Consider the following 12,840-nt stretch of genomic DNA (forward strand, 5'->3'; position numbering starts at 1 on the left):
GCTAGTGGCAAACGCAACAAGCATCCAATGCTGGGAAGCAGGGCGATCCCTGCTGTCAAAAAAACGCCACAGTGGACTCTTGGCCTAAGAAGAGCCCCACATGCACCTGCTGTACCCAGCGTCTCTCGCCAATGGCCACTCTTGTCAACAAACTGGATGACATGAGACTGCGGATTACCAATCCTCATACAGATTATTGTGGTGATAACGAAAACCTGGTTGAATGACACCCGACTTTTAATGTTTTAAGATTTAAAAATATGGCCATATCTTGCACATGGCACCTTTAAGGATTTCGTTCCTTCCATAGGGACAATGCCAGGATGTTTTGCTTTAGCTAACTTCAGTTGAATGTGTCAATTTTACAGTAGCTTAAGTTCTGCAACATTGCCCTTTACCCAGCGTGGTATGTTTGCTTTTGTCATGCAAACAGCTCTTAATGATTACTAGGGTCAAAGTAGACAAATTTTCCAGTAAATACACATTTGTGAACTGTTAAAGTCACAAACTGGCCATAAGTTACAACACAGTAGAGAACAAAAGTGCTGATCGTTCAAACATGCCAAGGCATGACACAATAGTCAATAAGATATTGAATCAACATTCAACATTCATTTATATGGCACTTTACAGCAATCAACAGGTGTCCAAAGTGCTTTAAACCAACCAAAAATAAACAAACATTCAATAAAAGACAAGAAAAAAAATAGACTTCTTAACCACTCGAGGGGCTTGGATTCTTTCAACCTTTTAAACTATAGGATTCCCAAACTAAAGAGCACCAGAGAGACAGTTTCTGCACAACAGAGCAGGACTCAGATTGTGAAGATTGTATTTCTAATAGTTTTAATTACTATTTAACTATTTCTCCCTTTAAAATGTAAAAAATGCTTCTTTCCATGATTCTTCACGCTTTTCAAGCAGAAACAGTGGATGCAGAGAATAAAAGCAGCAGGAGCTGGACAGGATAGCAACAAGGTCAATTAAACTGTCAGCGTTGGGCTTAACTTTTAACATTTTAAATGCATGTGCTTGTTGCACTTCAGTTACAATATCTGTCATCTGTACATAAAATTGGAGTGATACTTTATATGTAATATTGGCAGTGACAGTCATGAAAAATAGCAATCAGCCATCACAAGAAGCACAACTGAAACCATGTAGGCCTTCAACAAAAAAGATGACCATAAAGGCAATGTGAGCTCTATTTCTTTCTCTTCTCGTCTTGTGTGGAAAGAATCAGCAACACTCTCCCTTAGGGACAAAGGGGCGTCAGCTTTCCTGGAACTGTGTGTTTTGTCAAGTTTACTGCTTTTTTGAAACTATCAAAGAAGCCAGTTTTCAAATAAGATTCAGATTGAGATGACTTTATTATTCCACAAGGAGCAATTCAGTATTACAGCCAATCCATTCAGTACGATTTAAAGTTAAAAAGTGCAATAACATACAATGTACTGTATATAATGTTAAAAAGAAATAATAAAAATAAACAACAAATAAGTACAGTCATACACTGAAAACCCCCCTTTTTCTACAAGCGTGTCATGGCTAGACTGTGAAAACCCTGGCTTGATTTACTGAGTTGATAAGCCTTGTGCTTGAGAACTTAGATCCAAGATAACTTAAGAAATTGAAAAGAACGCAACATTTTGAAACTCTTTCATGTGCTCATAGGCCTACTGCTGAACCCTAGTATTTGGATATTTTTTAGTTAGATTGGTATTTTAGTTTTAAGATTTGGATATTCATTTAAACCAAAAGACACGTGTTGCAGCGCTGGAAAACGGCCCATGGAAGTTTTGAATTTTTGAATTGTTTGTGTTTCCAATGCCCAGATGTAAGCATATTGTCATCAGAAAAATGTCAGCCAAAACATTTTAAACATGACCTCAAAGGCCTGAAGGACGGCACAAAAAGACATTCTCATCAGTACAGCCTGTATTTTTATGTTTTAATAGTTTTTAAACTCTCTACAGGCCTGTAGGACCCCATAACATATTTTTTGTCTCCTCAATGTTCTGCAGCTATAGCTTGCACATTTATGTTACTTCATAATATTGTGATTTGCATGGGTTGTCTTCACTTAAGTGACATTATGGAAGTATTGTAAATGATTCACACTGTGTGAACAGTGGATAACTTTAGATGAGTCTCCTTAGAATTTAGCTGTGATTCAATGTTTTAATCTTAGCCAATAGCTCATGCAGTAAACTCCTAAAACACAGTTTACAGCACAGTATTACCTCATTAAAATATAAGGTTCTGAAGCTGCTAAAAGCTGACATCAGCGTTAGAACAGAAGGGCATGCAGGTTTAACTCTGAGCTTAAAGGAGAATTCTGGTCAATTCCAACATGTAGCTCTGTTGTTTGTCAATTTGAAGTGCTGTCAGTAGAGAGAAAAACAAAAACAATCGGTCCTGTCTACATCGTGTTATCCTGTTGTTATCCTCGTGTTATACCCATGTGCAGAAGCAAAAAATGTCTCAATTTTTAACTGTTTATTATAGAAATAGTGATATATATTTTCAATGTCTCTATTTCTCTATTTTCAAACAACCTTTATTTATTCCAACGTGATCATTTGTTTATTTTGGATTTTTCCATATTCCATAAAGGAAGGGTTGGGCATTGTTTGGATTTGATTTCTGAATCCAATTCAATTCAATTCAATTCAATTTTATTTATAGTATGAATTCATAACAAGAGTTATCTCAAGACACTTTACAGATAGAGTAGGTCTAGACCACACTCCAGAATTTACAAGGACCCAACAGTTCTAGTAGTTTCCTCCAGAGCAAGCAACAGTGTGACAGTGGCGAGGAGAAACTTCCTTTTAGGCAGAAACCTCGGACAGACCCTGGCTTTTGGTAGGCGGTGTCTGACAAACAGTTAGGGTTAAAATGAAGAGTGGCAACAACAGTCACAAAAAATAGCAGTTTGCAGTAGTTCTTTGTAGTAGTTCATGGCATAGCAGGGCACTGTGCGGCATTGCAAGGCACAGCGGGACGTAGCAGGGCACCGCACAGCGTAGCAGGATGTAACATGGCATCGCAGAACGTGTAGCGGGACCACGGCGAAAGCTGCAACCATGATTTTGGAGCCTCCACCAAATCCAGAGCTTCATAAAACTCAGCTCTCCATTTGAGGTCACCTATTGCCTGTGACAAAGCTTCAGGGATGACAACTTGGCAATAGCGGGCAGGTGTTCTACTTACTCTGGGCTCAACATCTGGCATCTTCAGACCATTCTTGGTATAGCACACATTTTCACCTTTTCTATCATATCAGCCACCCCCATCTCTGACCTTGAGCAGGTTAATACAAATAATGGCACCAAGAGCACTTGACTTTTGCACTCTGGAGGTTTCAGTGGGCCCGAAAAGGGCTTTGCAGCCGAAGAGGTTGAAAAGAGTTCAGCCATTGAGTGCCTGTTTGTGCAGTCTTGATATTTTTGCCCTTGCCTCCCCTCTTACATCTCTATCGTCTTTCAAGCTTTCAAGTGTCCATACACAGTTCGGGCAAAACTGGAGAACAGTGTACGTTGCGCAGCAGAGTTGAATTGCTTTGGTGTGCACGCAATGTGACAGTGATGTTATTACAGCCCAAAAGGGTTTCAAAGAGCTGTTTGCGTTTGGCAGATTCTTTGATAACACCTGCAACACCCTGTACAAAGTTTTAGCTACTAGGCTCACCTCATGTGCAACTTATTGCAGCACAATTTCCAGGCTGTGGTTTCTGCAATGAACATACAAGAACTGGGGTCTTATTTCCTTCATTTGGCCCTGAACACCGGAAAAGCAACCCAACATGTTATCTGCATCATCAAAATATTATCCTTGAAGGCAATCCAAAGAGATGTTCAATCTTACAAAGATGTCTTTCAAACACTTAAACAGTGTTTCTGCAGTTGTTTCAGGGTTTGAGTAAGATCCCAAGAACTTGCAGTGAGGCTGAAGATTATTGTCAACAAATTGAAGACTGCATGATAATTGTTCCGTTGTGTTCATGGTGCTGTCATCTGTCAGTCCATAGAATAGGCAGTCTGATGCGCGAGTTACCCTACTGTGTCCTTTTGAAAGGTCAGAGCAAACAGTTTGATTATCTTATTGTTTATTGTGTCAGACATCCAATTATATCTCTTCTTTATCCCCTCTCTTACTTTGGGTAAATTAAAAGTCCGTTCCAGCATCAGGTCACAGAGCACACGCTTATGAGTCGTTTTGCCACTAAAAGGGGATTACCTTTCATCCCAGGAACACTATGGAACAAAATATTATCTTCAGGACATTCTTTGTTTGCTTTGGCGGCAATATTGGAGAGACGAGTGCTTATCCCTGCCAGGATTGGTAACCCCTGTCCGCAGGAGCCCGGAAATGCAGTGTTTAACTGCTTCACCTCGGCTTCACCTCTTAAATAGAACAAATAGCAATGTGGAAGACTCTACAGGGTTTTCCATGGCAACAAGGGTCTGATTTACATGTTTATATGTTTTTGTTTAATACTGAATGATGCATTAAACAATTCGCACGTCGCTTTAATGTAACAGACAAATTAACATATTTATTTGGATAAATGAGACTCTTGGTGTAAGGGTGAAGGCAGATAACAAAACCATGTCTTGTGTATAATGAACTTTCATTGTAGTACAGGCCGCTGTTTTCTGTGAGCAAGGTTAACGACTATTTTAAGTGTACAACGTAGTTAATCTGACAAAGAAGCTCATGAGCCAAAAGATACCTAAAGTTTTGTGATTTCCAGTTGTTTTGTATTTTAAGGGCAGCCTTATGGTATTACTTTAGTAATAGTTATCCATAGAAATAGTGCATTATTATCAAAATATCTCCAGATATCTCCAGGTTGCTGGCCACAACATTTTATGAGTTTTTTTTAATTAATCTTGTTAGAAGGCACAGTTGTTGGGCATTTCTCTTTCCATTTGTCAAGGCATGGGCATGTTTTCTAATTTCTCTCTGGAGAGGAGGATCCAGGAAATGAAAACATATTATAACACATATCCATTAGTCCTAATGCATTAATGACTAGTACACACTTCATTTCCAGTTATTTCCAGTTAGCTGGAAAAAACATGCAGGTTACATGAACCAAGACCTGAGTTGGCGATATTAGATCCTTTTTAGGGGGCTCAAGAAACATGCAATTTCATGTTAAGTCTGAAATTGCATTTCAGACCCCCTAAAATTAATTTAAAAAACAAATTGTATTGCTTAAAGTCAGAGTTAGTGAACTTGTATGTTAGTGGCATAGGACAAAGAATTACAGGTTCAAAGGGCTTAAAACAGATTAAATATCCTGTGTGTCTGTCACCAATGCTATGCACCTGTAAACCCGTAAAGGAAAGGGTTAACAGAAAATGCTAACATGAGTAAATGCTTATAACCTGCACACATCACAGGTTTATCAGCATATTCATAACTAACCCAGTTGTTTGCTATTAGAGCGGTAGCAGAATAGATCAAAACTAATTCTGGGTATATGACAACCCTTGATGCCAACTCCCATGATGCCACACAACCTCACAACTTCTTTAGAAGTCCTTTTTTTCAGTAGAGTGAACCATAGCGGCAGAAAAATTGCCTGGATCATTGAATATTAATTTCCAGGATAATTCCCTAACATTCCGTGGGTAGTAGACGTGCCAGATGTCCGTTACCTCTGTGTATTGCCGTTTTTCAATTCAGTTCTCTTTGGGAAACAACAACACACTTTGAACTACCAAGCTAGATAATGAAAATGGCCACTTTTGAAGAAACTTTGGATTGTTCAATCGTGCAACAAGGCTGTGGATGGTATAGCCTAAAATGACTCCAATCTGAACAGTTTTACAGTATGATGGTTATGTAGACTAATGTTTTTCTCAACACACTGTTTTAATAATGCAATAACACACACAAAAAAACGCTATATCTACACTCTGTAGAAACAAAGTAACAAAGTACAAAAATAAGAAAAAATGTTTGCATCAGCAACGATCCATGGAACTTAGACAAAAACAAGATGCACTGCACAGTACAGCAGCACTTTAAGGCGATCTTCTATCTAACCCTCCCACCCGGCTCGACTCCAGCTTCTTCCCTCATTAGGCCCAGCCCAGCCCTGGCCAGTATATCACACTGATTCTGGGATTACTGCCATCCCCTGTTGCTGTTGACGGAAAAGAAAAGAACAAAAAGCAAGTCAAGGGTAAGACAATGGAATACATTTCACATGTATTTTGACTGTATATTCTTTTGAAAGTGCATGAGCCCTTTTGGAACACAGCAACTGTTGTCTGAACATTAAATTAGGCTGAAGGCTATTTACGTGTATCATGACATTAGGGTTCGAAATTGGTTATGGTTTCATAAAAAGTGAAATACAAGTCTAATGCATGATCTCATTTAATGGTTTAATGTTTTTACAAGCTTATAAAAATACTTTGCTGCTGCTCAACAAGGGAGGATCAATAACAATATAAACATAGCATTGATTTGCTCATGAACACATTATAACTTATATTCAAGAATTCCCTTCCATGGTCCAACAGCCAGAGCTAAATACTGTATGTGCCAGAACTGCACATATATTTGTTACTCTTGTCAAGATGAAGATGTTATGATGAACACTTGCAGCATTTGGATTGAATGGTCATTTTAAGTGTCATTTGAAAGTGTAACATGTAGTCATGTGCTCATATAGATGGACATGTCATTTATTTTTTTCCCTCAGTGACTGTACTACGTTCTGTTTTTGTCAAATGTCAGCTGGATCAGCACAATGTACATCTCTTTGTTTCTTCTCTTCCTTCTTATAGGTAAGCTCGCTACAATCATAATGAAGTATTGAAATAACCTACTTAGACGCATCATCCTGTACAAAGTAGGATATAATGGTGGACATGAGCAGCTGTGGGCGGTTGAATTTCTAGCTGTGAGATTCAGGAAGACGCCAAAACATTTTAGTGGTTACTGCTGCTTCAGTAACAAGCTTATCGATCAGTAGAACCGGCCTTAATCAGATTCAAGAGATTGGATTACCTTATTACTTTAGAGGTAGTTACATGTAGTTACAGTGTTTCTGTGCAGTCAGTTTTCTCCACAGGTTGCCTTACAACCACACTGGTCCCCTATCTCCAGGAAGTCACTACCCATGGGTGTTGTTCTCTAAGTAATCATTACAGCAAGTTACTTCCCCTTAAATGACAAATTTTCATGATTACATTTTTGTTTGTGTTAATTTGTTGGCTTTGGAGGTGCTAATGGATGTATATATATGTATATATTTAGCTAACTCAACCTTTTCTTCTAACTCTTGGGATAAAAAGCAAATAATTTCCTTATGTCTTGAACTAGTGACCTTGGATGTAAAACTCTAAGGAGCATTTTAAAATGCTAATCCAGTTTGACATGGTGTGGTAGAAACTCATAGTATGTATGCTTCAGCATGTACTATATGTTCTCGTAAAACACATCCCCTCTGCACAAACTGTTGTAGTCAAAGCATTGTGCAATGAGTGAGCCTAATTGTGCAGTTGGGCTTGCTGAAATGTGGTAAACAGAATCTTGAAATGTTAACTTAGGTTCTTTCCAATAGTGTTGCAATATCCAACCTTGAGCACCAGGGTAGAAGGATGACACATTACTAATGGCGTTTTTCCACTGCATGGTATCTGCTTGACTCGCCTTGACTCTACTTGCCTTTTTTGTACTTTTAGTACTACTTCAGTCGAGGTTCCATGCGAGCTGAGGCGAGCTCAAAAGGTGACGTGGAAACCTGCAGTCTACTGGTCGGTTCGGATCACTGCGTTTTTAGCAAACAAGAGTGCAGTGTGTGTCCTGGAACAAACGCAACATTTAAAAAAAGGCTAGCCAAACACAGACAGATTCTCTACTCTCTGCACTATTCTCACTTTTCAGCTGTTCAATTTCAAGGGCAATTCGGGGCTTTTGCATGTTGTTTCCAATATTGCACACTGTTACATTGTAAAAAACAAGACAACATATCACAGAAATGTTTTTATTTAGCTTTTCAAGTAGAACATCAAACCCTCCCGTACATCCCAGTGTTCTTCTTCTGCATCCCGTGACAGTGTCCCCCCGGCTCTGCTGTCCCAGATGCATCCCAGTCGTTGTAATAAGCCTCTCCATGACTCTCATAAAGATTATACGAAGCACAGCAGGTCAGAACCACAGACTTCACCCGTCGTACATCGAACGCCCACCAGACGGTCTGCGGTGGCAATTTTGCAAAGCGTGAATGCTCTGAAACACAATCAGTACACAGCTAACATGTTTTGGTGTGTAATCATGGTTGCTAAAGTTCATGTACTTTATTAAATACTTTATTAAATACTGACTGTGACCCTTAACACATGCAAATGTTAGTTAACGTTAACAGGAAACTTAACTTAGCCTTTTGTGTCGGCGAGCAACAGTCATTTCGACGTCTGAACTTTGTAGAAATTCCCAAACTCCTTTTTTTTTCAGCTGTGATTTTTGTTGCTTCCTTCAGCTTTTTTTGAAACAAAAAAATTCTTCTGGCTGTGGCAATTAGCCAACGTGCTGTTGTGAGTCGCGTTGAAAATTACATCATCACGCGTAGCTTTGGTAACCAGCCTTAAGGACTTTGGTGAGGCCTTACTCAATCTGCAATGGAAAACGGACGCAGAGTGAGTCGAGTAGAGGCGAGTAGAGGCGAGTAGAGACGAGGCGAGTCGAGCTGTTACCAGCAGTGGAAAAACGCCATTAGAGATAACTTAGGTATGGGTGGGTAACATCAATAAGGTGGGACAAAATAAGGGTGTACGTAATCAGAATTTTACTGTAAATAAGACCATTTATCTTGGTTTGTCTTCCTAATTGTTTCAGTTGCTCTAAAGACTTACCCAGGTTTTTTATATCAGAAAATCTCTTATTTATACCAACAAAATGCCGTCTGATTGTAGGTTCAACTTCTACTAAAGGACGTGGGGATTTCGGCATTTTTAAGGCTTGCATCACTAACAACAGCCTCAGGTTCAAGCATCCAGCCTACTCATTAACAACACGGAATGTTCACATCCATTTCATTTATTTGGTATGCATTTGCTGTAGGTTTTGACATTCCTTCAAAAATATTAACCACAACATTTTGATCTATTGAAGGTTGGACTGCTATTATGGAGTTTGTGAAGGCTCTCCACCATTCGACTGTGTATTTATGGCATCAAATGGGTTCCTGCCGGCTAACCCATCCAAGATGTGCAGGCTTTTTCTCCCAGACCATCCTGTGCTGTACGCCAATAAAACCACAAGCTACAGCTGTATACTGACGCGAAGACGAAGGAGAGAAGAGAAGCAAATTACCATAGACTACAGTATACGTTGGGGAAAACGTTAGTATCATCTCCCATCTGTACTTACTAAATTCTTGCTGAGTGTTCACACTGTAATGAGCATTTGGTGTCCAGCAGCAGATTAATCCTGCACTGGTATAGACACATTTTATAGGTGATTAATTTTTTTGTAATTCATTTCACCACCAAAGATAGTTTTTTCTAACCTCAGGTGACCTTTCATGTGTTGTTGGCAGTATGAACACACATGGAGAGTTTGATCATTGATATATAATTAATGATTAAGGGCTCTTCCATCGTCATTATCATTATCATCAGAGGCGTGTTCACATCAAACACGTCAGGGGCATTTTCTCTTTGTTATTATATCTAATTATTTATTGTTTAAATTAATATTATTTATTTATTGTTTAAATGTATGTTCATAATACAATGGCACTAAAGTAATTACTGTTAGAAAAACAATAGTTTGGCAATTTGAATTAATGCAAACAAATTAAATTGAATTATTATTTCCTTATATTTATGTGATCTTTGATAGAGCTCAGAACACATCATGAAAACACATCCTATGTTACAGTTAACAATAAAGTTATTTCTCTAAATATTACCTGTTATCTCATACATGTAATAAAAAAAATCAATAAGCCTAATTTGACCTTAAGTTGTAAAAACAACTAATATTCAAGTATCTTTTTTTTTAACAAACACACTTGGCCACTATCCTAAGAGTCAAAACAATCTCACATCAGTGACTCATAAGTAAAGACACGGGATCATTTGAAATTTACTATATATTTTCCACTCTGTTAAACATTTTAACCTGTGTTGAACTTAAAAAGCTGCCTTAAATTTTTGATCTAACAGGATTTAATTGGAATACGTTATTTCAAAGTAGCCTTAAGAGTTGTAAAAACTAACTTGAAAAAACTAATTTCAATCAACTTAAAATATTGAAAGTCCCGCGTTGTAAAAGTACTGTAAAAGTATCAAAATGCCTAATCCACAGATAGATGCACACCGCTGTATTCAGGCAGGGCCTTCAAATGAGCACTCAGGACTTTCGACCAAAACTGATGTCACAGCTGCTTTGTTACAGGTGTATTTAGTCAGATAGTGATAGTAAAAACTGTGTTTCCTGAATATAAAGCATGTAAACATGTTCTAGTAGAAACTCAAAATACAAGCACAAACCTAAAAATACAGTAAGCATAATATGAAGAGTCAATTCTGAACTTAAATCATTTTAAGTCAAAAGACAACTTAGTTTAAGGTTCTGAAGTGGTCTAAAAATAAAAATTACAAAAATCTTATTGACTTAGTTCTTTATGTTAGGTTATTGATCAAATAAGTTGTTGATTCCACTCAATTCTGTGATAGTATACACCGCCACAATCTGGGACTGGAACTACAATATGCTGTACAGAAGCACCAGTGTTTACATACATGTCAACATATAACAGGACGCAGCAAAATGAGTGTCACCGAGCTTAATCTCTCTCTCTCACTTTCCCTTCAGAACACATCTTACCCTGTTCTGGCACCACAGGCTACCTGCTACATCAAGCTCCAACCTTACTGTGGCCTGTGGTGGTTCTGTCTCTGTGGAGGGTCCTCGGTAGCCAGACCACATGAGGGATTATTTGTGGAAGTTTTGACTAACGTAACTGTTTTTATTTTCTTTGACAAACTAAATAAATCTATGTCCAGACATCTATGAAAAGATAAATCCCCTAGAGTTACCCTTTCAACCCGTCAGGCCTCAAATCCAAGGGAGGATTTCATCTTCTCAATGTTAAATGGTATCACCTTGCAGGTAAATATGTGCTGTTTGCACTCTGAGGACAACGAGGCGAGACATCACTTAAAGAGTGTTTCCAAAAAAGCACTTCCTTTTCTTACTCATTTAGAAAAATACTCTTAACTATCACCAAAAATCCCATACTTCTAAACTCCTTTGCTGCATGGCAAAATGCCCACACTATCACATGGGATAACATCCTTTGCCCCATTGCAGATGGAACAGTAAAAAACAAGTTTTATTAGCAGCATGGAAACAGCTGAAGATTTACAAGTCCAAGGTGAGTTCCCAAATTTTAAGCAATTACTGAAAATCTATGCAACCAAATCATAATTAATTTAAATTTTCAATTTAGATATTAGGTCCACAATTTCTTATATTTGAAACAGCAACTTCCCAATTTATGATAAGGTTCATTAAAAAAGATTTGAATAAGATCTTCAATGCATTTGCAATGATGTAGATTTGTGCATAATAGTAAAAAAAACTGAAACTTCATCTGACCCTAGGATCTGGATATCGGGAGACAGACAAGGATCTAATGTGAGCCATAATGAAAAAAAACTCTATTACTGCATGTATGCGTGCACAGGTGGGAAAAGGTTTATTCTAGCCTACAAATATGTAAATCTGAACGTTCTCCATCGCATAAGCAATAGTTACATTTACATCTCATTGTACACCTGAAAAGATCTTTCCCTTCATCTTTTTGGCCATACTATCATCATTACACCTCCCTTCTTATTGTGAAGTAGTAGGAAACGTTGTCCTCTTGTGCACTTATTGTCTACTTGATGCTGCAACATGTTGTGTGTGTGTGTGTGTGTACTATATATATATATATATATATATATATATATATATATATATATATACTCTTTTCAGGACCAAATTCCTTACTTTTTATAAATGCTTTAATCTATTTTTTCAGTTGTAAACGAGTGAGAAATTAAAATGGTCTGCAGGGGTAGGGGTTTATTGTTTGTTTTCTTTTTTGTCTTTCTCATGTGTATTTATATATGAAGAATTGATCTTTTGTTTCAATAAAACATCTTTAAAAAGAAAGAAAGAAAGCTATTCATTTGCATGTAACTGTTGTACATTTGTTTCTTGATAAATGTGTGATTATGTTTTATTTTGTTCACAAAAAATGCCAATTTTGACAACAAGCAGTGTGCACTCACTTCCTAATCTGCACATCTTTAATAAATATTACAAAATATCGAATTGTACATACAATTCGTGTTCTAACAGCTTTCTTGTTATTAGAGTGCATAATTGGTTTAATGTTGCTTGCAATCATTTTTTTTTTAAACTAAGAACAAGGCTAAGTCCCTCTCTGTGCATGCATCACCGAGTCCATTCTGCAGCACTCACAGTGTCGATCAATAATTCTACCTGAAGAATGAACTGCTCTCTATGCCATCTGGGGATTGAACAATGGGTGCTGCCCAATGTTTTTTCTCCTTGATTCCAAACTGCACACAACTTCAAACTTTTACAGTAATGTCATTTAGAGGGTACAATAGGATATACAGAGCAGACAACATCAGCCTTGATAATGTCTGCTGCCAGCTGTTACAGATGCATTGGTGTGGCTCAGTTACTAATTCTCTTAGGAGTGTTGCTTATCTCCATCCATTTGCAGGACCAAACCACATGTGCTGTCCAATTGTTTCTCTCCCTCTAAATAATGCATATTATAGT

At 37.8% G+C, this 12,840-nt stretch overlaps 1 long non-coding RNA gene across 2 annotated transcripts; it reads left to right on the forward strand.

The window, feature by feature from the left end:
- Positions 1–5,987: 5,987 nt before the first annotated feature.
- Positions 5,988–11,889, forward strand: LOC117941728. Of its 2 annotated transcripts, XR_004655961.1 has the most exons (6): positions 5,988–6,202; positions 6,728–6,812; positions 8,943–9,012; positions 9,142–9,371; positions 10,852–10,995; positions 11,350–11,889. It is a non-coding gene; the product is annotated as an uncharacterized LOC117941728 (long non-coding RNA). The 2 variants fall into 2 exon arrangements; XR_004655960.1 differs by having other exon boundaries at positions 5,989–6,202; positions 10,852–11,889.
- Positions 11,890–12,840: the final 951 nt, after the last annotated feature.

This window comes from Etheostoma cragini, chromosome 3 (assembly GCF_013103735.1).
Source record: "Etheostoma cragini isolate CJK2018 chromosome 3, CSU_Ecrag_1.0, whole genome shotgun sequence".
Classification (NCBI taxonomy): Eukaryota; Metazoa; Chordata; class Actinopteri; order Perciformes; family Percidae; genus Etheostoma; species Etheostoma cragini.